The 24,087-nt window shown below is 40.9% G+C and overlaps 1 long non-coding RNA gene across 1 annotated transcript in view; it reads right to left on the bottom strand.

The window, feature by feature from the left end:
* LOC123383166 overlaps positions 1-5,745 on the bottom strand; it is a 30,665-nt gene extending 24,920 nt beyond the window's left edge. Inside the window, exon 1 of the long non-coding RNA XR_006592619.1 lies at positions 5,652-5,745. This is a non-coding gene — a long non-coding RNA (uncharacterized LOC123383166). The remainder of the gene's footprint in view (positions 1-5,651) is intronic.
* Between the last annotated feature and the right edge of the window lie 18,342 nt (positions 5,746-24,087).

The following is a 24,087-nucleotide window of genomic DNA, read 5'->3' as shown; positions in this document are numbered from 1 at the left end:
TAAGTATATAATCTCTGCAAAGAGTCTAGGTGAAAGGCTTTCAAAATCCTCCATTGCTGCCATCTGGTGGCCAAATGTGGTTCTCTACTATAATTTTAAAATGCAATCTATATAGACATAAAACAATTTGAACTCTACCAATATGTGTATTTTGCCGCAAATTTAAATGTATTGCCATAAAGTAAGTGCACATAGAGAATTTATAAATGCACATTCATAATATTAACATGCCTAAAGAAATTCTTCACTTGAACATGTTCTATAATGATTTATTAATTACTGTATAGAGCAAGGTCCCTGCCTGTGAATACAACCCCAAAACGATAAGGAATAGTCTTTGCTGAGGCTACTTCATGCTGTTTTCTTAGCATACTTAGAGTTTAACAATCCGTGGGCTTTTCAGTTCTATTGCCATCGATGCAGGCCACACAAGATACTACTCCTTATTAGTGAAGTGAATTTTGGTAAATAGCCCAACTGCTCTATATGCTCTATACCTTATTTCCTTATCTGAAAAATGGGGATAATTATACTTACCTCTCAGACTTGTCGTGAGGATTGACTGTGGATGTATGTAAAGTGTCTGACACATAGTAAGCATATGTTTAATGGTAGAAATTACTATCGTTTCTGTCCTAAATAGCAACATACAATAGACTCAAGGAGAATGTACAGTCTTGTTTGGAATGTAAGCCTGAATTTTCAGTCCACTTTTACCAAAAGTGCAAATCAATCGCTCACTTTCTCTCCTTCCCGTGGAAACATTTAGGGAGAGTTTCTTTGCAACTACTCCTCCTTATACTATGAGTTTTGCCTCTTGAAAGGCAAAATATTTTTTGGTATTTTCAAAATAGCCAAGAACATAAGGAATTCACACTAAAACATGGGGAAAATGAAAAACGTCCACTGAATTAACCTACACCTTGAAACAACTTCCTTAAACAGCAAAGTTCTCAGCCCAAGAATATTCCTCCCAGTGACTGAGTTAAGAGGGAAATTCTGATCCTGATCACTCTCCATATGTCTCGGCATTCCAAAACAGAAGGGGGTATCATCTGGACAGCCAGTTGCCCCCCCCCCCTCCGATTATGCCCTAAAAGAGGTAATTTGCTACCCCTGTGTTAACACTGACTCACCAAGAGTTGTTTCATACACTCTGGTTTTTCCAAGGATTTGACTCAGATGTTTAGCCTTAAGTGCTTATGTCTGTATTAGTATGTTTTGTGGTGGAAAGCCAGCATGAGAGGTTTTATCTTATTGATGTGGCATGCTCCGGTGACTACATAACCCCACTCAGAACAGCCTGGCCAGACTTAACTCTCCCAACCTGTAAGCCAGTAACATTCATTGTCAGATATGTGCTTGCATGGATCACTGTACTAGGTGATGAAGATTAGTCAAAAATGGATAAATAGGGGCACCTGAGTGGCTCAGCGGGTTGAGCGGCCAGCTCTTGACTTCGGCTCAGGTCATGATCTCTCAGTTTGTGACCTCGAGCCCTGAACTGGGCTTTGCACTGACAGCACAGAGCCCCCTGGAGATTCTCTCTCTCTGCCCCTCCCCTGCTTGCATTCTCTCTCACTCTTAAAACTAAATAATTTTTTTAAACTTTTTAAAAAATGGATAAGACAGAATCCCTATTTTCAAGAAACATAATGTCTAGCTAGGAGATACCAACGGTAACAAGAGAAATACTACGCAATTGAATTAATATAATGCAGAGAGAATACATGGTTCTTTGCAACATGAAGAAGGTAGAAATCAGGGCACACTGCCATGATTCTAATCTTTCAGTGCCTCTCACTCACAGTAAGCATGATTATCAGGCACTCAGTACACTTCTGTCTTCCACATAGCTCATCATTAGTCTACCTTGCCCCCCGCCAAAAAAAAAAAAAAAAAAAAAAAAACCTTAATAGCTAAATTACTTATAGAATCTTTTATTGGTCACCAATTACCATGTACAGAGAGCCTCTGAAACAGTCCAGTGTAATGTTCTTGTTCTAGGAGCCTATAAACAGAAATTGGTTTATAAATTTCAGTTAATACGCTTGAACACAAACTGGAGAGGGATTAATGTACAATTCAAGTTTGTCATAATCAACCCCTAGATGCAAGAGTCTAGACGGGCAATAATAAAGATTAACAATCTTATCAGCATTATGAGGCAGCAAATTATTGGAAAAGATATCTTTGATTTATTATAGTCATCAAAGGAATTATTCCAGAGCTATAGAAATGATGTGAGTCAAATTCCAGAAGAGACAGAGTCAATTGTTAATCACTAAAGTGACTTGTATGTGGGTATCTCAAAAAGTATTTGAAAACACAACAAAGAAATTAATTCTGTCTATCTCAGAAAGGAGGATATGTAGCCAAGTAATCAGTGCACATTTGTAAGAGCCTGAACGACATCAGACCACATCATGTCTTTTGACATAACTCAACTAGTGACGATAATCTATTTACAACTTAACAAAGCACTCACCACTGTTTTGTGATGAAAATCCATGAAAAGTCTGCAGATATGTGGATAAAGAAGCTGAAGGTGACATAGTAACTAATTAATTGGTTTTTAGAAAGGCTTGTTAAATAACAGTACCGTTGCCTATTACCTCTTCTCTTCAGTTTCAAATGACAACACAGATTTTTGATGCATTCCATCTTCATAAATTAAAAGATCTGTCTCAGAGCACATAAATGCTGAAAGCATGGGAGGCAGAAAAGAACGGATGTAGGGAAATAGATTTGGGGGCTGAGAGATTGTGGAAACCTCTGACTGAGAAGAAGAATCACTATCTTGGTTGACTGTCACTTTGCCACGCCCTGCAAGACACCACGAAGTCATGTAAATGCGTGAAGTTTGTTCCTTCCAACTACCATGCCGCTCACTCTCAGTGGTGAGGACCGTATTTTCCCCTTTTGTCACTGTAAGCGTGAGAATGCAAATTCCATTAGGGGAGAGATTTTGCATGTTTTGTCAAGTGCTATATCCCTAGTGCTGAAAGAGCGCTCAATAAATAGTTGTTGAATAAATGGTAAGTATGATCAATAATAGTCACTGAAATAATCCATCTGCTGAGTACAAGGTAAATACTCTGAAATCAATCGCTTCTCTCTGCAGTAGTCATAGCACTTACAAATGCAAATGGAAAAATATTCCTTTCACAGAAGTGACAAAAACTATCAAACAGCCATAATACAAGCACAGCACATATATGAAGGACACTGCAAACATTGCTGAAAGACAAAACACAAAAGAGTAACAAATGCAAAAATGCACCCTCTTTGGATGAGAAGACAATAAAAAATGTCAATTCTCCCAGAAAGAATAATGTAAATCAATGTAATTCTGATTAACATTCCAAAAGAATCTTTTATTTCAGTAAGATTATCTTTAATTTTATGTGGAAGGATAAATATCCAGAATGGCCAAGAAAAATATTTAAAATCTAATGACAATGAAAGATATACTATAAACCCAATATAATAAAAATCAGTATGGTATTGACACGAAAATAGATTAAAAAGAATAAATCAATGAAATAAAATGGATAACTCAGAAATAGATCCTAATGTATATGTGATAAAGGGTACATTAAATTCATGAGTAATGAATTGACTATTTTCAAAAGCATAATGGTATAGCCAGTGCTCCATAAGGTGAAAATAAAGTTAGGTGGGCCTCTATTTATACTATACACAAAACAAACTCCAGGCGTAGATGGAAGTTAACTGGATAAATAAGTAAAATAAAATAAAATAAATAAAAATGTTAGAAGAAAATGTAAGAGATTGCATATACGATCTAGATGTAGAAGAAATTTATTAACCAAGTGAGAAAATCCAAAATCTGAAATAAAGAAATAAAGAACAAGGAAGGAAGGAAGGAAGGAAGGGAAGAAAGAAGGAAGGGAGGAAGGAAGAAGGGTAAGGGAGGGAGGGGGGAAGGGAGAGGCAGGCAAGCCAACTTCAAAAGAGCAGGAGAATAATAGGAATAATACAATGCATAATATAATGCCATTTTTAAAAACAACTGGAAAACTGCCTTCTGTTTGTATGCTTTTGCATATATGACTGTGTCTATCTATATATAGAGTTTGCTTATAACTATAGAGCATGAAGTAAAACACATCCGTAAGGGGTGAGTTCTTCTTGATTTGAAGAGGAGGAAAGGGGAGGGGAAAGAGGCAAAGAAGCGAAAAAAAATTATAGCCCTAAAAAATTATTCTTCACTTAAGCATTTGTGTATGCATGCATACATATAAAGAAAAAAGTTTAATTTAGAAACTTAAAGAGAGAGAAAGGAAAGGAGGAAGACAGAAGAGTGGAGGGATAGAGGAGGAAAGAGGAAGAGGGAAAGACAGAAACAGAAGAAATTCGCATTAGCAATCATGAATCAGTTACATCACATCAACTACCAACTCCATTTGCTAGTGACCTTGACAGTTTTCAACGCTATCAGATTTTTAACTTCAATCCAAAATGTGAGAGTATTTCTAGTGTTTGTCATTTTTCTTTTCTTTTTCCGACCTTTTCCACATCTTCCCCTTTTAAAAACAGGAACAACCTACTGCCAATATTGAATGTCATCTACTACATGGCTCAGAAATTTTACCTTGCTGTGTGCAAACCTTTTAAGCTGATGTGTCCTACAGGCTGATTCTCTAAGCATTTTGTAGCATGTATGAAGTCTCAGATAATCTGTTGGTGGGAGGCTTCTCCTAAAAGCAAAACTGTCCAATTCTAAGAAAAGCTTGCTTTTGCAAAACAAGAGCTTCCATAGAGACTACATTTTCAACACAGAAGAAACAATTTCTGAAACACCTTAATAAATCTCAGTAATTGTTAGAATACCATGAAGTCAAGCAGAAAACAAAGAAGGATATCAATTTCTCAAAAGATCAAGGTCAATAGAATTGGTTTCAGCAACCATTCAGTAATTTATAATGAGATCAAACTTGTCACCAAATATCTTGGGAAAGTAATTACAACAGACATACTTTGAGGCTATGGGTTAGCATAAGGTGTCACCAAGGAATTAAGAATGATGATGATATTATAGGTTTAGAGAACAATGGATGGGGAATACAAATGCCAGGGAACGAGGTTTTAATACAGACATCGAATCTGCAGGGTAAAATTAATATAAAACTTGAATTGAGGTTAGTATCATTCAAATAATCTATATCCATTAAAATGTTATAGTCAACCCTCATCTAGTCATTCATTCAACCAGCCTCCCTCATCTTTTCCCCGCTTTAGCAAGGATAGAGGACTGACCCTGAAATACCTCAATTAATAATAATCCTAGCTCTTTTTTGTGGAACCCCTATTCTGTAAGAAGCACCCTTCCCATCATATCTCATTTAAGCATAATTGCAATTTTATGAAATAGGTATTTATTTGACCACTTCAGACGAGAAGACAGAGGCCTGGAGAGGTACAATGAATATGACCAAGGTCAAGGAGCTAGTAAGCGTCAGAGCAGGGATCCACAGCCACGGCTAACTTCACAGCCTGAGCTTTTGCTGCTCCACTGCCATGGGTCTCTGTTTAAGTCCATCCTGTCCTGGAGACAGCCCAACACGGAGAACTCACCATCTCCACAGCCATCTAGCTTGGAGTCCCTGATAGTATTACAGGCATACCTCCTTTTATTGCGCATTGCAGATATTCCGTGTTTGAAAACTCGAAGGTTTGTGACAACCCTGCGTCGAGCAAATCTATTGGCACCATTTTTTTTTTTATTTATTTTTTTTTAATTTTTTTTTTAACGTTTATTTATTTTTGAGACAGAGAGAGACAGAGCATGAACGGGGAGGGTCAGAGAGAGAGGGAGACACAGAATGGGAAGCAGGCTCCAGGCTCTGAGCCATCAGCCCAGAGCCCGACGCGGGGCTCGAACTCACGGACCGTGAGATCGTGACCTGAGCCGAAGTCGGACGCTCAACCGACGGAGCCACCCAGGCGCCCCGGCACCATTTTTTTCAACAGTATTTGTTCCCTTCAGGTCTCTATGTCACATTCTGGTAAGTCTAGCAGCATTCCAAACTTTTCTATTATTACGACATTTGTTATGGTGATCTGTGATCAGCGATTATGACCCACTGAAAGATCAGAAGATGGTTAGTATCTTCTAGCAATAAAATAATTTTTAATTCAGGTACGTACATTATTTTTTTAGAAATAATGCTATTGCACATGTGATAGACTACAGGGTTGTGTAAACATAACTTTTATATGCATGAGGAAACCAAAAAAAAAATGTATTTGACTTGTTTCATTGCGATATTCGCTTTATTGTGATGGTCTGGAACCAAGCGCGCAATACCGTCACGGTGTGCCTATATTCATACTGGGCCATAGTTGTTGTCAACTCAACATCAGAAGACACAGCTGCCCATCCCATCAGCTCCTCTCTCTAGACACTCATCTAGTGGGAGGCCACGCATGCCATCCGCCCCAATCAGTGCACACCCCACCCCCACCCAGCCACCATCAATATCCCAGACTCCCGGGACTCATAAGCAAGTGACTTCAGGAAATCAATCATGACCCAAACCTTATCTTCTTCGTTGGAAGCATACACATCTTCTCCTCCTAAGCTCAGAAAACCTCTTGGGAAAAAGAATATTAAAGGCCAATGGGTGATTGAAATACGGCTTCAGAATCTTATCCCTGAGAACATTGTGGGTTAAAGCACTCCCAGACTATGTGAGCTACGGGTCTCTAGACTGGCACTTTAACTTTACAGCTGAGGAAACTGGCCCCAAAGAGGTGACACGAGGTCCTTCCTGATGCAGCCCTTGCCTACCCCTTTCAACCTCATTTCATGCCCTTCTGCCATCACCCATGTTCCCCAGTATAACACACAACTCAGCACAGGGCAGCTAGGTGCAATGGACAAGTTGCTTAACGTGGCTGTATCTCTGTCTCCTCACTTTCAAAATAGGGACAGTTCAACTTTCAGTTTGTCAACATATTTTTTATTGAGATTCAACCATACTGAGAACTTTCTTGCCAGACTCATAGGGTTTATATGATGGTTACTTCATTAGAATTGATTAATGAGGTTTAAACTCTACATAAAATTCTTAGCCTCATGAGGGTTAAATAGTAAATTCTCTATAAATTTATTAACTGTTGATAGTTTTATTATTTCCTTATCTCACCTCTGCACCTTGGTACACACTGCCCTATCTGCTTCCCCAGCTTATTCAACTGTCGGGACTCAAGATATCATCTCTCTGTAAAGCCTCCCCTCCTTTTTTGTAGGAACAGACACTGGCTTCTTTCTCCTCTAGACTTTCTTTGTACATATAATAATTGTAGAGGGACACCTGGATGGCTCAGACAGTCAAGCGTCTGACTCATGATTTCGGCTCAGATCATGATCTCATGGTTCATGAGTTCGAGCCCTGCGTCAGACTCTGCACTACACTATCTATCTTTCCCCTTTCCTTCTGGGCCCTGAGTTCCTTGAAGGCGAATAGGGACAGTGTCTTAGTCACAGTATAAGTTTCTATGGTTAGTGCAACAGCAAAGACACAATGGATTCTCCAGACATGAGTGCTGAAGAAGAGGATGGCCTGCCTGAGTTTTTATAGTCAACTAGCCATAGGACCATAGATCTCAGGTCCCCTGATTTTCTGCCTTTGGCGCTTTTCTCTCTCTCATGCTGCTTCTCTGAATCACTGGGAAGAGGGTCACAATGTGCTGTCGAGACGCTACAGAACAGGGGCACCTGGGTGTTTCAGCTGGTCGAGCATCCTCCTCCGGTTCATGTCATGGTCTCACAGTTCTTGAGTTCAAGCCCCACATCGGGCTTGCTGCTGTCAGTCTGTTAGTGCAGAGCCTGCTTTGGATCCTCAGTCCTCCTCTCTCTGCTCCTTCCCAACCTATGCTCTTCCAAACATAAATATTTTTTTTAAAAGATGTTACAGGGCAGTGCTTCTTAAGTGGACTAGGTCAGTCTGGGTCCAGTCAGGAGAAAAAAATCTACACAGCGATTTAAACAGGGAGAGATTAATAGAAAAGAAATAATAGAAAGAAATACCACACTGTGGCTTGAAGTTTACTTTAATATGTAAGAAAGGTCTATACGGTACCGTGGAGCCAAGGGAGAGTACTCAAGGAAAGACAAACATAAGAGGCAGTCCCCTTTCCATGGCTGGAGTTCAGACCTCAGTGGGAAAGGCATAGCTGCAACCCACTAGATGGCAGAGAAGTTTATTGGTCCCCAGTCATAGGGAAGGCAAAAAGCAACCCTCTGTGTGCAGGCAAACTATGGCACATGGGCAGGTACACATGTGCAGAGGATGTGGGGGCACAGGTGTAGGCAAGGAGTCTGGGGAACCCAACGTCTGCACTGGGAGAGCTATAGCAGAAAACCTGAGCCAAGCAGAGAGGATTGGGGTGCCAGGGTGGACAGGGACCTAGCGGGTACAATGTCTGTGATCGTCAGTCCACACCCGGGCTGCAAGATCTTCAAAGGACCCTGCGCTCTGGACCCATGGCTGGGGCAGAGCACCACTGAGGTCCTCACGCCCACACAACTGATAGACATTGCAGCCACAGAACCAACATGAAAAGCCTTTCCTCCCACCGCATCCTTCCAGGTGCCCTCTATGAGAAAGCTTAATATCATGCTCACGGTCAAGAAAAAAATGTTTACAGTTAGCCTGTCCATTATTGCATAGTAGGTATTGAAAGATGAATTTGGAACTGGCAGGCAATAAATGGATAACTGGCACAAAGCCCAAGTGGAAATTTCAGGGTGCAAAACTGTTTATGCTAATTCTGTTCAGGTCCGTGACACTGCCAGTCAAAAGTGAACAGCGGGGTTGATCTGAATAATAATGAGACAACACAGGTAAAGATGTAGCACAAAATATGCTTTCAATTAATATTTTTCCCCAGTCCCCTTAACATTGTTATAAAAGTTTGCTATATTAGTTATCTCTTGCTATGTGTCAAATTAATGCCAAAACTTACCAGCTTAAAACAATGTGTACCTATTTTCTCATAGTTTCTGTGCGTCAGGAATCCAGGCTCAGTCTTACTAGGAACCCTGTGTCAGAGTCTCTCACTCTGATTTCAATCAGGGTGTCGTCTAAGGCTTTAGTCTCATCTGAAGGCTTACCTGGGGAAGGATTTGCTTCCGAGTTCACTGAGATGGTTTTTGGCAAGACTCAGTTCATCGAGAACTATTGGACTGAGGGTCTCAACTCCACAGTGGTGATTAGCTTGAGTCTGTCTGCTCAGGTCCTTCCCACATGGGGCTTTCCAGCTGATTTCATCAGAGCGAGCACAAGAGAGGAGCCAAAGGGAGTGCAAACAAGACAGAAGCTAGTCTTGTGTAACCTGATTTTGGAAGTGCATTACTAACCCTTGCCATATTCTACTTACTGTAAGTCCAGCTCATACCAAAGAGGAAGATTGCCCACAAGGACGGGTATGCCAGGATGTGGGGTCATTGCAAACCCTGTCAGAAGTTACCTGCCACATTGCCTTTGCTTTTCATTTCTCACTATTTTCCTTTAAGAATATAACATTAATCCATAAATTGAATCCATAAAATCTATTAGAAACATTACAGATTAGAAACGTAAATATCTTGGAGCACCTGGCTGGCTCAGTCAGTGTAGCATGCAACTGTTCATCTCAGCGTTGTGAGTTCGAGCCCCATGTTCACAATAGAAATTACTTAAAAATAAAATATTTTTAAAAAGAGAAATTTAAATAGCTAATTCTGGTTAGATAATACATTTAAGAGAGCTTTGATCATGCAGGAAGCAAGCATAAAACCAATTGTCACAAAAAATGCTTCATGATCGATCCATTGGCTGTCAATCACATATCTTCCTCGAGTTACACTAGTGCAACCATTTGAAACAAATTATGAAATGTTTCAAGAGTAAATCTAATCCCTAAATTAATGATATAGATATCCCAGTCATGCATACTTAAAAATTCTCTCCAAAGTTTCATTGGCCATTTTGTATTTACAGCTACCCAAAATAACCAACTACAAAGCATTATTATCATCTTGAAAAACATTCATTAAGGATACAATTATGCTCACCACTGTGTATATACACAGTAAGGGTCTTACATTCTAGTATTTACATTCTAAAAGATTTAACCCTGATGTGACTAAATACAGATATGGCAGCAGTAACAGAATCTTATATTACACTTTCTTATCTACTCACAACATCCTTCCAGGAACAATAGGTATTCAGAAAGTGATATATTAAAAAAAATTTGAAACTCATCTCATATTTGTGAAATGCCTATTACATTCCAGAAACTACAGTAAGCACCGGGAATACAGTGATGAATAAGGCAAAAAAAAAAAAAAAAAGTCCTGCCCTGATAGGGCTTACTCTGTAGTGGGAGAACTAGACAATAAACACATAAGCAAATAAATAATATAAGTATACATGTGGTAAGTGCTGGAAAGGAAATCAACACAGTTATGTAAGAACTGAGAATTTAGCTTGTATCAGGTGATTAAAGAAGGCCTTTTTGAGCAGGGGATATTTGACCTGAGAGCTGAAGAATGGGAATGAATTTGACTTCCAAAGAGCTAAAGAAAGTATTCCAGGCAGAAGGAAGGGTAAGTACAAGGACTCTCTGTGGAAAAGAGTTTGAGTGACTAAGAAACAGAAAAAGAGACCCTGTGCCTGGTGCATGATGGTGGAGGAGAGTGCATATAAGATAAGCTCCTTGAAGGGCCGCCTGGGTGGCGCAGTCGGTTAAGCGTCCGACTTCAGCCAGGTCATGATCTCGCGGTCCGTGAGTTCGAGCCCCGCGTCGGTCTCTGGGCTGATGGCTCAGAGCCTGGAGCCTGTTTCTGATTCTGTGTCTCCCTCTCTCTCTGCCCCTCCCCCATTCATGCTCTGTCTCTCTCTGTCCCAAAAATGAATAAAAGTTGAAAAAAAAAAAATTTAAAAAAAAAAAAAGATAAGCTCCTTGAGGGCAAAGGCCCCATCCTGCAGGACCATGTAGATAGGCAGGGAAGGGATTTTAGATTTAAGTATAGAAATGATGTAAACGGATTTACTTTATTTTTTTAGTATTTATTTATTTATTTATTTATTTTAAGATAGAGCAAGGAAGGGACAGAGAGAAAAGGAGACAGAATCCCAAGCACACTGTCAGCGCAGAGCCCTATGTGGGCTTGAACTCACAAACCTATGGGATCACAACCTGAGCCTAAATCAAAAGCTGGATGCTTAACCAACTGAGCCACCCAGGCACCCCTGATTTATATATTATTTAACCCCCCTAGTTCCCATGTGGTAAATGGGTTTGGGCTGGCAGGACCCATACTGAAGCTGTCACAGGTGGACAGGTGTCAGATGATAGTGGCTCAGACAAAACTTGTGGCAGTGGAATTGGAGAGTGAGTGTTTTCAAAAATATGTTTGAGGGTTCAATGAGAATGGTGAAAAAAAAAAAAAAAAAAAAGGACCCAGGGCTGGTCCCTAGACTTGGAGGTTGAGCATTTACTGAGACCGAGCAGAGCAGGGCTCTGGGCAGAGCAGGATGGGGATGGGGGCGGGTATGGCTTGCAAGGCTGGAGAGCTCCACTGAAAACATGTTCAATTTGAGATGCCTATTACTCATCCAAGTGGAGGTGTTAGCAGTGACATTTTCAAGGTTATAGCTCAAGAGACCAAACGAGGCTGGAAATATCAATTCTAATGTAATCAGCAAATAGGTGGTATTTCCAACCTTGAGAGCAAATGAGATACCTGGAGACAGACTGTAGATGGAGAAGAAAAGAGTGGCCAGGAGCAAGCCCTGGGGTACTGAGTCATTTAGAGACTAGGTAGTGGAAGATGAGAAGGAAGAGGGATCAACAAAGGAAATTAAGCAGGAGGAAAACCAGGAGTGCAGTGTCAGGGAAGCCAGGAGAGGAGAGCATTTTAAGGAATAGGTAATGGAATCAAATGCAACTGACCTACACCCTGAGACCTGCCCTTCATATTCAGCAGGATGGATGTTGTCGAGGACCCTGGCCCAGGAAGTTTTAGTCGAGTGGTTAGAGACGGAAATAAGATCTGAGTAGATTGAAGAGTAAATGAAGACTAAGAAAGTGGGCACAACTGGTCTGAGAAGTATTGGAAGTAAAGGGAGTCTTAAATTGGTGGCATTGCCTTTAATGTCTTTGAATAACTCAGAGCATCCGAGAGGGCTTCTGCAAGTACTAAATGGAGACTATATTAGTCCGGGTCCTCCAGAAATACAGAACCAATAGTGTATAGAGACGTGCAGAACAAGACACATTATGAGGGACTGGCCAAACAATTTCAGAAGCTAAGCCCCAAGACGTGCTGCGCTGTCTGCAGCCTGGAGGCCCAGCAGAGTGGGTGGTGGGGTCCCAGTCCAAACCCGAAAGCTTGACAACCAGCGGGGCCCAGGGTGTAAGTCCCAGCCTGAGTCTGAAAACCCGAGACCCAGGAGCACCGAGGTCCGAGGGCAGGATAAGATGGATGTCCCAACTCGGAGAAAGCACATCCACCCTTATTTTGCCTTTCTTGTTCTACTCGGGCCCTCAGCAGATGAAGGATGCCCACTCACCACGGTGAGGATCATCTTCTTTTGCTCAGTCCATGGATTCGAAACACCCACGCAGATGCACCCATAGGTCATGGTGCATCAGCTCTCCAGGCATCCCTTAGTCTGGTCAGCACGTAAGATTAACCATCACAGAGACCAACAAATATTTGTGAATAATAATATTTATTTGTTCAAGGTACATTTTATTAAGCACTTCATTATGTGCAAATCACTGGTGATTTGGAAGTAAGAAGCTGAACAAATGTAGTTTCTGCCATCTAACCATTACCAGCCTCTTTGGATAGGTAGGGCCAGCACTTTCCAGCACAATATGACGTGCTGGCCTAGAAGTGGTTACGTGAACCCAGACAAAGAACAGCAGGTCTGCCTGGGGAGGTAAGGGAGATGTCGTTACTAAAGTGAGACTAACAGTGAAACAATTACAGAGCACTTACTACAGGCCAGGCCTCCTCAAACACACTGCAGATATTGACTCATTTATTTCTGGCAACTGTGTGAAGTAGGCACTGCTATTATCCCCATTTTACAGATGATAAAACTGAGGCTCATAGGTTTAAGTTCACTTCCCAAGGTCACGTGCCCTGTAGACGGTGAAGCCAGGATTCAAAGCCGGACAGCCCCACCTCAGACTGTATTTTAACCATTATACCTGTGGTTCTCAAAGTGCGGTCCCCAGACCAGCAGCATCAGCAGCATCTGAGAATGTGTTACAAATGCAAATTTTTCAGGTTCCACCCTTCACCTTTTGAATCAGAAATTGTGGGAAAGAGCCCCACTTTATTTGTTTTAACAAACCCTACAGGTGATTCTAAGGCACACTAAAGCTTGAGAACCACTGCACTGTATTACATTTCCTAAAAAAAAAGATAAACAAGTTGGCAGATAGACAAAAAGTGGTTAAGTTTTCAGGGGGAGGGAGCGGCGGGTGAGAAGACAGAACAGAAGAACCTGACATGTGGTGGACCAGCAGGTAGTTCCATGCACTGAACACGCTCTTGCTTCCCTTCACATCTTCTGAGCGCACCTCTTACTCCGGCCACTGCTAAAACATCCAGTTCAGTGCAGATTTTACTCTTCATGGCCTGGGTCTAATTTGTTAGTGCCCTTTTTCCCATGCCTCCCACTTCCTGCATTGGGGTTTCTCTGACACCTAGTTGTGGGACATCCATGGGAACCATCTCAACACACACATAAGCTTGTCTGGACATGTGGGGGTGTGGGACCACGTTTTGCAGTGAAGGAGGATGGAAGTAGATGAATAAATGTTCCCTCTCTCATTCTCTAGGCAAATAAGCTTCCTCCAAAAGTCCTGGGAGGATCAGGGACCATTTGCTCACAGTGGGAGTCAAATCAATAGAAGACCCCTACATTAGTTTTCTTTCTGATCCATTCCCCAGCCCCTCACTCCTACCCTCTGGGAACATGTTCCCAAATAAGGTGCCGGCATATAAGCCTTTGTCAGCTAGATGAACGAGGAAGGTGAGGACAGGTTCAGAGAACAGGATGTGAGAAAGACCAGGGTATCTTCATGAGTTGAAACAAATCTAGCATGGGCACAACATAAAGCACAAAGGAAAGAGTGGGTAGAATTGACCCTGGAGACGGATCTGAGATCTCCTATGGCCTTGTGTACCACGTAAGAAGTTTGTGTTTAACCTCAGAGGGGAGGAAGCCATTGAGGGTTTGAAACAGAGAATGGCATGATCTCATTTGCATGTTTAAAAGCAGACTCTGGCTGCATAGATTAGAGGTGACCAAGGATGGAGACAAGGGCACCAGGCAGTGGGCAGGAGAGATATTGCTGATCTGGATGAAGGCACTGACCATTGAAATGGAGAGAAGTGGACAGAACCTAGAGGTATTTACAACAAAAACAGGAACTGGTGGTTAATTAGATATTGGGACAGAAGGAAAAGGAGTGTTCAAGAAAGAGCCCAGATTTCAGAGTTGACACCTGCCAAGGTGGTGATGAGATGGGGGAGGGAGAGGAGGGTGTAGAGAAATACAGCAAATTCAGCTTTAGACGTGATGAGTTGAGGAATCCATGTGACATTCTAGCTTGGTGTCCAAAAGGTAATGGGATACGTAGATTTGGACTTCACGAGTAAGGTCAGGGTTGGAGGCAGATTTGGGGATCTCCAGTATATGTAGTTGCTTGAAATCATGAGAGAAAGTAAGATTGCCTAGCAAGAGAAGTTACAGTGAGAATAAAGAATAATCCCAAACATAACCCCCAAAGGAAACCACCATTTAAGGGATGTATAGGAAAGAGGGAGGCAACAAAGGAGCTTGGGAAAATGCCACCAGAGAGAAAAGGATTAACATCAGTAGAGTTTAGTGCTGTATCCTAAGCCAGGGAAAAGGACACTCCTGCCAGAGAATGGAGTCAACACTATCAGCCGTTGCTGGGACTTCAAGTAAGATGAAGAAGTGAAAACATTGGATTTAGTAACCCAATGATGGTGACTGGTGACATCATTGAAAGCCCTTCCAGTTGGCTGGCATGGGGAAGCCACACTGCAGGAAGTTGAGCGATGAGTAGGAACTGAGTTCTCTGACAAAGTCTGGCTGTGATAGAGGAGAAAAACAAGGAGGTAGCAGAGAAGAAGACAGTAAGGAGAAGTGGCTGATACCTATGGTGGGGAAGACGTGAAAACTTCAAAGTGCTACTAGAAAGAGCCAAAGCAGTGGCAGGGCGGGGGGGGGGGGGGGGGCGCCTGGGTGGCTCAGTTGGTTAAGCGTCCAACTTCAGCTCAGGTCACAATCTCACGGTTCATGAGTTCGAGCCACGCATCAGGCTCTGTGCTGACAGCGCAGAGCCTGGAGCCTGCTTCAGATTCTGTGTCTCCCTCTCTCTCTGCCCCTCCCCTGCTTGCACTCTCTGTCTCTCAAAAATAAATATTAAATACGTACATACGTACATACATACATACATACCTACATGAATACCTAAATAAATAAAAAAGAAAGAGCCAAAGGGAGGGACAGACGAGACAAGAGAGAGGTAAGAACAGAACAGAGGCCCTGAGTTGGCAGGAGGACAGGGGTTCCAGTGCCTACATGCTGGGATCAGCTTTGGTAGGGGAGGTTCTCACTGCACCGCACAGAAGGAAAGGAGGAAAGAATAGGTAAAGATGTGGTACGCGGCGGGGATGCTGCTGGGAATGTGAAGGGGGCCCTGGGATCTTCAAGCTCTGTGTGAAACAGAGGCGAAAATTCTCTGCTGCTGGGGAGGGAGGTGGGGACAAGTCTCCCAAGAACGTGAATCAAGAGGTGGAAATTAGGGCTTGCGGGGACCGGGGTGATGTGAGAAGGAATCGGAGTAGGATGAATCACTAGAGCATGCAGGTGTCGATAGGATTTTCCACTTTAGTAAAATACTTCTCTTATACCCGTGACACGAATGGTGCAAACATCATGAGAACCCATAAGATTTGCGTGTCTTTTCCCCAAGTCACAAGAGCAAGGGACTGCTAGTGCCCCATGTCTGCCCGTAGCGAGTCATTTCACTTGGTTCCCCAACCGAGGAAGAAGTGGAGCCGCATCCAAGTTCCTGCCCTGCCATGTATGTTGCGCTCTTTTCACAAAGTGCTTTCCGATCCACAGTAGTGCTCTGGCTCGCATAGCCAAGCCTCTTCACGACAGGCTGGGGTCCCGGGGCCTGAGCCCACCCCTAGACCTCTCTCCACACTTCCAGAATAAGCCGGTGCCGGACGCTTCCCCCAGCGCGTTCATGGGAGGGGTGGCTTTTCGTGCGGAGACGGTCGTGGACAGTTTGTTTTGCAAGCTGAGAGGTCCCCCTACACACAGAAAAGCCGCGTGGGTGCTGGATAGGGCTGGGGTGCAGGGCGAGCCACAGGGGCATTTTGAGCTGTGTCAACCCTCCATCCCGCCATGTTCTGATAAGAAACTCTGAGAAGTCTAAGAATTCTAAGTCAGGCTTGATTTTCTAGATCATTATGAATGTGTATTTATCATGGCGGGAAGATAAAAGTGTTTTCTCTTTTTTTTAATTGTTTTAAGTTTACTTATTTGTTTTGAGAGAGAGTCCCAAGCAGGCTCTGAACCACCAGTGTAGACCTGATGGTTCTGAGTCAGATTCTTTTTTTTTTTTTTTAATTTTTTTTCAACGTTTTTTATTTATTTTTGGGACAGAGAGAGACAGAGCATGAACGGGGGAGGGGCAGAGAGAGAGGGAGACGCAGAATGGGAAACAGGCTCCAGGCTCTGAGCCATCAGCCCAGAGAGCCTGACGCGGGGTTCGAACTCACGGACCGCGAGATCATGACCTGGCTGAAGTCGGACGCTTAACCGACTGCGCCACCCAGGCGCCCCCTGAGTCAGATTCTTAACCTACTGAGCCACATAGGCACTCCAAAAGTGTTTACCCTTGACTTAACTTTTAAATATTTAGGCAAATGTCATGTAAGTCGCTATTCGTCCTCTGGCCTCGAGCCGCACAAAGATTGGGTGAACCCCATATTGGGTGAACCGCACAACGATTGGGTGAACCTCCCTGTCCATCCCAGGGGGGTTGACTTGGGTTCTCCTAACTCCCTTAGCGCATTGACATTGTTACTGCTGTGGCACCAACCTGAAGAATCCAAGTTCTTCTAGTCTGGCCAGATCCGGAAAATCCCCTCTAAGAAAGTGACTTCTCTCTTGGTGAACTGGACTCCATGGAAAGATGTCTCACCACCTTTGGTGCCTGGCACAGTGATTGAACTTCAGTTTGAGGACTAGAGTTGTTTCCCAACTATCACTTAAATGAAGTCTGGAAAGTCTAATTCTTTCTCTCCTCTGGAGGGAGGAGGGTGTCTTTGGATTCCAGCAAGTTAAGGTAGCTCTAACCCCCTCCCCTCCTGCAACATCACCTTCCATTTCCCCTTCCACAGCTAAGCCTGGCCTCCATCTGAGGATTCACTCCCAAATAGAGAAGCAAATTCAGTCCTGTTCTTATTGCCATTCTTAGTCCCATTTCCTCTACCTCCCTCTCTCCCCCCCTCTCCCAGGGTCTCCCTCTCCCATTTTCTCTCTCTCTCTCTCTCTCTCTCTCTGACTTGTACAACTCATGAGTACCAGTTTCCCATTTGCCTTACTCCCCATCTCTTCCTCCCTCCTACTTCCCCTCATTGATTTTCCAATCCAGCTGTGACAGCTGATTTGCCTGATAAGGATTTTGACCACAGGTGACCCACCACACCATTTTTGTTATATATCCTTAAACTTCCCTACTTGCAACTTTGCAAACAAGCTTAAACTCACTTAGTACCGACTTAGAAAATAGCAAACAGTGTCTTTAGGGTCATTTGTTTAGAAGATTACACACAGCCATATGAACTACTTGGTGCCTGCAATTCAATTTACTTATCATTGCACCCAAACTGTTCCTCTTGGTGCCAACTTTGATCTTAAATGGTTTTTCCATTTGAAATAAATTCAACTTGCTTTTCAGAGTTGGGGGCATGAAGTAGATCACCAAAATAAGTATGTAACATTTCGCAACTGCAAAAAGATGTACCAGTGTAAGATAGCAGATCATTTCAATTCAGAGACTGAGGAAAAGTGTCACATGGGAAAATCAGTTTTTCACTATGTCTCCTTCTAGAAACTTGCTAACAACATCTCTAATGAGAGTAATCACAAATGTTTCTTTATGCTTCTTTGAGAAATCACTCCTAAACTCCCTAGCCAGGGGATGGGGGGGGGGGGGTGGGGAACTGCTTCAAAAGCTAATTTGATATCCAAGCGATCCTAATTTAGGCTTTTCCTTCAAATATGGGAACTTAAGCGTACTCCAGTAACATGTATTAGTGTCACATTTTCTGTCCTTCAGTTTTAGTTACATTTAAGCAAAAGTAAACATTCATTTCTTTCCCAGCTGCTGTAATATGATAAAGAAATTTTTTGGACTTAGGGTAATATTAAAACTTATTGAGGTTGACAATTTCTGTTTCGGTCATGTCATCTTCCATTAACATAGGTCTCGGCTTCATTGTCAAAATCCAAGACTGCTAAAGAAATTTGACTGTCCTAAAATTACATTATATGATATGTATATGTATGTATGTGTGTGTGTGTGTATTTGTGTGTGTGTATACCCATATATATATATGTATATGAGAAAGATGATCACATACTGTTAAATTACAAGTCGCTGATACCCAAATATATAATTTAAACTCTCCTCTCTACATAATATTCCATAGTTAGCAGAGATGCAGAATACCAAAGAGAATCATGTCATTGGAAAGGGTGGGATTTATTTGTGTGTTGTGAACAAAGATTTATGTGAAAGTGATTTATCTGCCAAGTAGGCACATAATGGACAACTTATGAGAGAAATGTGCCCTTTTTGCATTTATGAATTGTGGAAGAAACCCCAAGGACCTGCCAAGCCTCAACTTAATAGCTTGGCCCTATGGGATTTCACCTGCCTGACTTCAAAACGAAGATGCTCCCATTGTCTCTTCTTCCCTTTCACTTTTTTATGCTTCTAGATAATGAGAATCTCTTATTACTTTTCTTTTGTGTTCCCATTATACAAATTGAAAACACTTATTTCATTGTACAATCTTATTTTTTTTTGGCACTTCTATCTTCTGTCAGCAGTCTAAAATGGTGAAAATGTTTTCACATAATGAGGAACAATGGGAATTACATTTTTTCAGTTTTATTGATACATAACTGACATATAATATTGTATTTGTTTAAGGCGTATAACATAATGACTTGATATAGGTATATATTATGATACAGTTACCACAATAAGTCGTGTTAACATCCATCACTTAACAGTTACGCATTTTTTTTCTGATGAGACTTCTTAATACCTACCTTTTAGAAGGTAATACCTACCTTTTAGAAACTTTTAAATATACCAAACTGTTAACTGCAGTCATCGTGCTATACATTACATCCCCAGAACTTATATGTCTTATAACTGGAAGCTTGTACTTTTGGGTCACCTTCATCCATTTCCTCTAACTCCTACCCCCTGCCTCTAGCAACCACCAGCCTATTCTCTGTTTCTGTGAGTTTGGTTTTTTTAGACTCTACGCATAGACTCCACATTCTACAGCACTTGTCTTTCTCTATATGACTTATTACACTTAGCATAACACCTTCAATGTCCATCCATGTTGTCACAAATGGCAGGATTTCCTTTTTTATGGCCGAACAATATTCCAGTGTGTGTGTGTGTGTGTGTGTGTGTGTGTGTGTAAAGATCTTCTTTATTCGTCCATCAGTGAACACTTAGGTTGTGTCCATGGCTTGGCTGTTGTAAATAATGCTGTCATGAACATGGAGGTGCAGATACCTCTTCAAGATAGTGATTTCTTTTTCTTCAGACAATGGCCAGAATGGAACGGCTGGATCATATGGTACTTCTATTGTTATTTTTTGAGGAACCTCCATGCTTTTTTTCATAGTAGCTGCACCAGTTTACATCCCCACCAACAGTACACAGGGGTTCCCTTTCTTCCCATTCTCACTGACACTTGTTATCAGTTGTGTCTGATGACAGCCGTTCTAAGAGGTATGAGGTGATATCTCTTTTTTTGATTTTCATTTCCCTGGTGATTACTGATGTCAAGCAACTTTTCATTTCCTGTTAGTAATTTGTATGTCTTCTTTGGAAAAATGTCTCATCAGTTCCTCTACCCATATTCAATAACAATGGGAATCCTTCAGCACTGCTCATGGGAGTATAAATTATTAAAACAACCTCCAAAATAATTGACAAAATCTAGTGAAGCTGAAAAGATTCACACATTAAAACCAAGTAATTCCATTACTACATATGTGCCCTAGAGAAAACTCTTGTATATTTATATGGAGACATGCATAAGAATTTTCAAAGCAATCTTATCTCTAATAGAAAAATAATACAAAGAATGCAAATATTCAGAAGAGAATGGATTAATTGCTATGTATTCATATATTGGGATATTACATAAAAGTAGAAATCAGTGAATTAGAGCTACATGTATCAACATGGATGAATCTCACAAATATAATTTTGAACCAAACAGGGGCACCTGGGTTGCTTAATCGGTTAAGCATCTGACTGTTGGTTTCCACTCAGGTCATGATCTCACGGTTTTGTGAGTTCGAGCCCCATGTCAAGCTTTGTGTTGCCAGTGCAGTGCTTGGGATTCTCTCTCTCTCTCTGTTTCTCTCCCTCTCTCTCTCTCTGCCTCTCCCTGTGTATGCTGTCTCTGTCTCTCTCAAAATAAATAAACATTAAAAATTTGTTTAAAGTGTCCTAATATGTCAGTTTGTTTTAGTTTGTGTTTTCATATAACTATGGTCATTTCCTCATATATCAGTGGGTTATTATCCATTTATTTGAATGTATTTTTATTGTGTCTTCCCCTTTACTATTTTTTATGATTTTTTTTAATGTTTATTTATTTTTGAGACAGAGACAGAGTGTGAGCAGGGGAGGGGCAGAGAGAGAGGGAGACACAGAATCAGAAGTAGGCTCCAGGCAGGCTCTGAACCATCAGCACAGAACCCAACATGGGGCTGGAACTCATGGACCGTGAGATCATGACCTGAGCCGAAGTCAGATGCTTAACCGACTGAGCCACCCAGGCGCCCCGTGTCTTCTCCTTTAAACAGTAAGGGGCATGAGAACAAGAATCGTGATTTATTTTGCTCGCCATGATAGTCTCAAGATTTCCCAAAATAATCAATAAGGATTCATTACATATTTGTTGAATTAATATGTAAATAAATAAATGAGCAAGCAAACATGAATTACCACTCAAGAAACTCAATAGCAGAGAAAAGCCACACCCATCATAATCCACCTAACCTTTCATTCATAAATAGAAACAAACAACCGAGGATCACTAGATATTTGGAAAACACGTTTCATACAAGTACTGGGTGACAAAATCTATCAAAATGTAGAACTTGAATATAAAAGTTTGATAAAGAAACAAACACTAAAGACATGGCCTATTGCAGAAAGTTTGAATCGTATATAATAACAGAGAATATGTAAAATGAGAGTGGGAGATAATCAAACAAATACAAAGAGAAAATGTTGCAATAATGAAGAAAATCTCGAAGATTTTAATCAATGGATAAATACAGTATAAACTTCTATATCAATAAGAAAACTGTAGCCCTCGGTGGGGGGTGGGATGGGAAAAAAGGTGGTAAATAGCTGTACAAGAGTATTATAGCACCAAGTCTAAAATTTTTCATGATTTTAAACTGATTTCCATGGGGCGCCTGGGTGGCGCAGTCGGTTAAGCGTCCGACTTCAGCCAGGTCACGATCTCGCGGTCCGTGAGTTCGAGCCCCGCGTCGGGCTCTGGGCTGATGGCTCGGAGCCTGGAGCCTGTTTCCGATTCTGTGTCTCCCTCTCTCTCTGCCCCTCCCCCGTTCATGCTCTGTCTCTCTCTGTCCCAAAAATAAATAAACGTTGAAAAAAAAAATTAAAAAAAAAAAGTTGTTTTAAGTCATGTTTATTGTGGTATAATTTATATAAAATAAAACTCATCTTTTTCTATCAAATTTGATGAATTTGACAAATACATAGTCATGCAGCTACCAGCACAATTAAGATATAGAATATTTTGATCATATCCAGGAGTGGACCCGTCCCCAGTCCCAGGCCCAGCTCTAGGAATCAGTCATCTTATTTCTGTCCCTAAAGTTTTGCTTTTCAAAATTCATATGAAATGAAATCTTCAGTATGCAGCCTTTTGGTATTTGGTTTTTTCCATTTAGCATAATCCTTTTGAGATTTATCCATGATATCGCATATATCATGAATTGTTCTTTTTGTTGCTGAATATCTCATTACTTAGATACATAACAATTTATTTATCTATTCTAGGTGATGGGCAGGTGGGTTGATTTTTGTCAATTATTAATAAAGCTGCTATAAATACTTGGATATGGGTTTTTTGTTGGATATATGTTTTCATTTCTCTTGGGGGGATATATATATATATATATATATATATATATATATATGAGATTGCAGAGACATATGCTAAATTTGTGATTAACTTTATAAAAACTGTCAAATTGTTTTCTAAACTTATTTTACCATTTTGCATCCCTCCACAATAATGTATGAGAGTTCCAGTTGTTTCACATCCTCGTCAGCACTTAGTATTGTCAATCTTTTTAAATTCAGTCATGCTAATAACTTTAGAGAAGTATCTTATGATTTTAACTTTTCATTTCCCATGACGAATGATATTAAGTGTCTTTTCGTGTGCTTATTTGGTAGCCCTTCTTTGGTACAGTGTCTATTCAAATATTTCGCCCATTTTTCAATCAAGTTGTCTCCATATTATTGAGCTTGAAGAGTTTTTGTAAATGCTGGAGACAAGCTCTTTTTGGACTTCTGTGTGTTGCAATTATTTTTATCCAGTATTTTGCAAACACTTGGATTATCTTTTAATTTTATTAACAGTACCTTTTAAAGAGCAGAAGTTTTTAACTTTTTTTTTCAACGTTTATTTATTTTTGGGACAGAGAGAGACAGAGCATGAACGGGGGAGGAGCAGAGAGAGAGGGAGACACAGAATCGGAAACAGGCTCCAGGCTCTGAGCCATCAGCCCAGAGCCTGACGCGGGGCTCGAACTCACGGGCCGCGAGATCGTGACCTGGCTGAAGTCGGACGCTTAACCGACTGCGCCACCCAGGCGCCCCAAGAAGTTTTTAACTTTAATGCAATTTATTGATCTTTTTATTTTACAACTTGCGCTTTTTGTGTCCTAAGAAATCTCTCCCTATTCAAGCAAAAATCAAGATATTTTCTTCTATGTTTTCTTCTAGAAATATGGTCTTTTAAGTTTTATTCTTAAGTTTATAGCCCATTTTGAATTAATTTTTATATATGATAGAAGGAAGGAGTCAAGCACTTTTTAATGTTGATTTCCAACTATTCCAGCACCATTTATTAAAAACCAAAAAACAACTATCCTTCATCACTGAAATATTTTGTCTCTTTTGTCAAAAATCAGTTGAACATGTATGTGAGGATCTATTTCTAGACCCTCTATTCTGTTCTTTTGATATATAAGTCTAGCCCTTACTCTATCACACTGCCTTGATTGCTGGAATTTTGTATAAGTTTGTAGTGTGAGACCTCCCACTATGTTTTTTTTTCAAAATTGTTTTTATTCTAAATCCTCTGTGGGTGTATTTTAGAATAACTTGTTAGTTTCCACATAAAATGTCCTCCTGGGATTTTGATCAGGATTGCATTGAGTCTATAGATGAGTTTGGGAAAAATTATCAAAAATACTGAGTCTTTCTCTCTATGAATCTGATGTATCTCTCCATTTATTTAGATTTTCTTTCATTTCTCTCAGGAAAGTTCTATAACTTTCAACATGTAAATCTTTCACATATTTTATTGATAGCTTTTTCCTTAAGCATTTTGTGATTTTTGGATGCTACTACTAGAATATAAAAATACAATTGATTTTTTATGTTGAAATTTTGTCCTGAAAA

This window comes from Felis catus, chromosome F2, assembly GCF_018350175.1.
Source record: "Felis catus isolate Fca126 chromosome F2, F.catus_Fca126_mat1.0, whole genome shotgun sequence".
Lineage (NCBI taxonomy): Eukaryota > Metazoa > Chordata > Mammalia > Carnivora > Felidae > Felis > Felis catus.
This window is presented reverse-complemented; position numbering and strand designations above follow the sequence as displayed.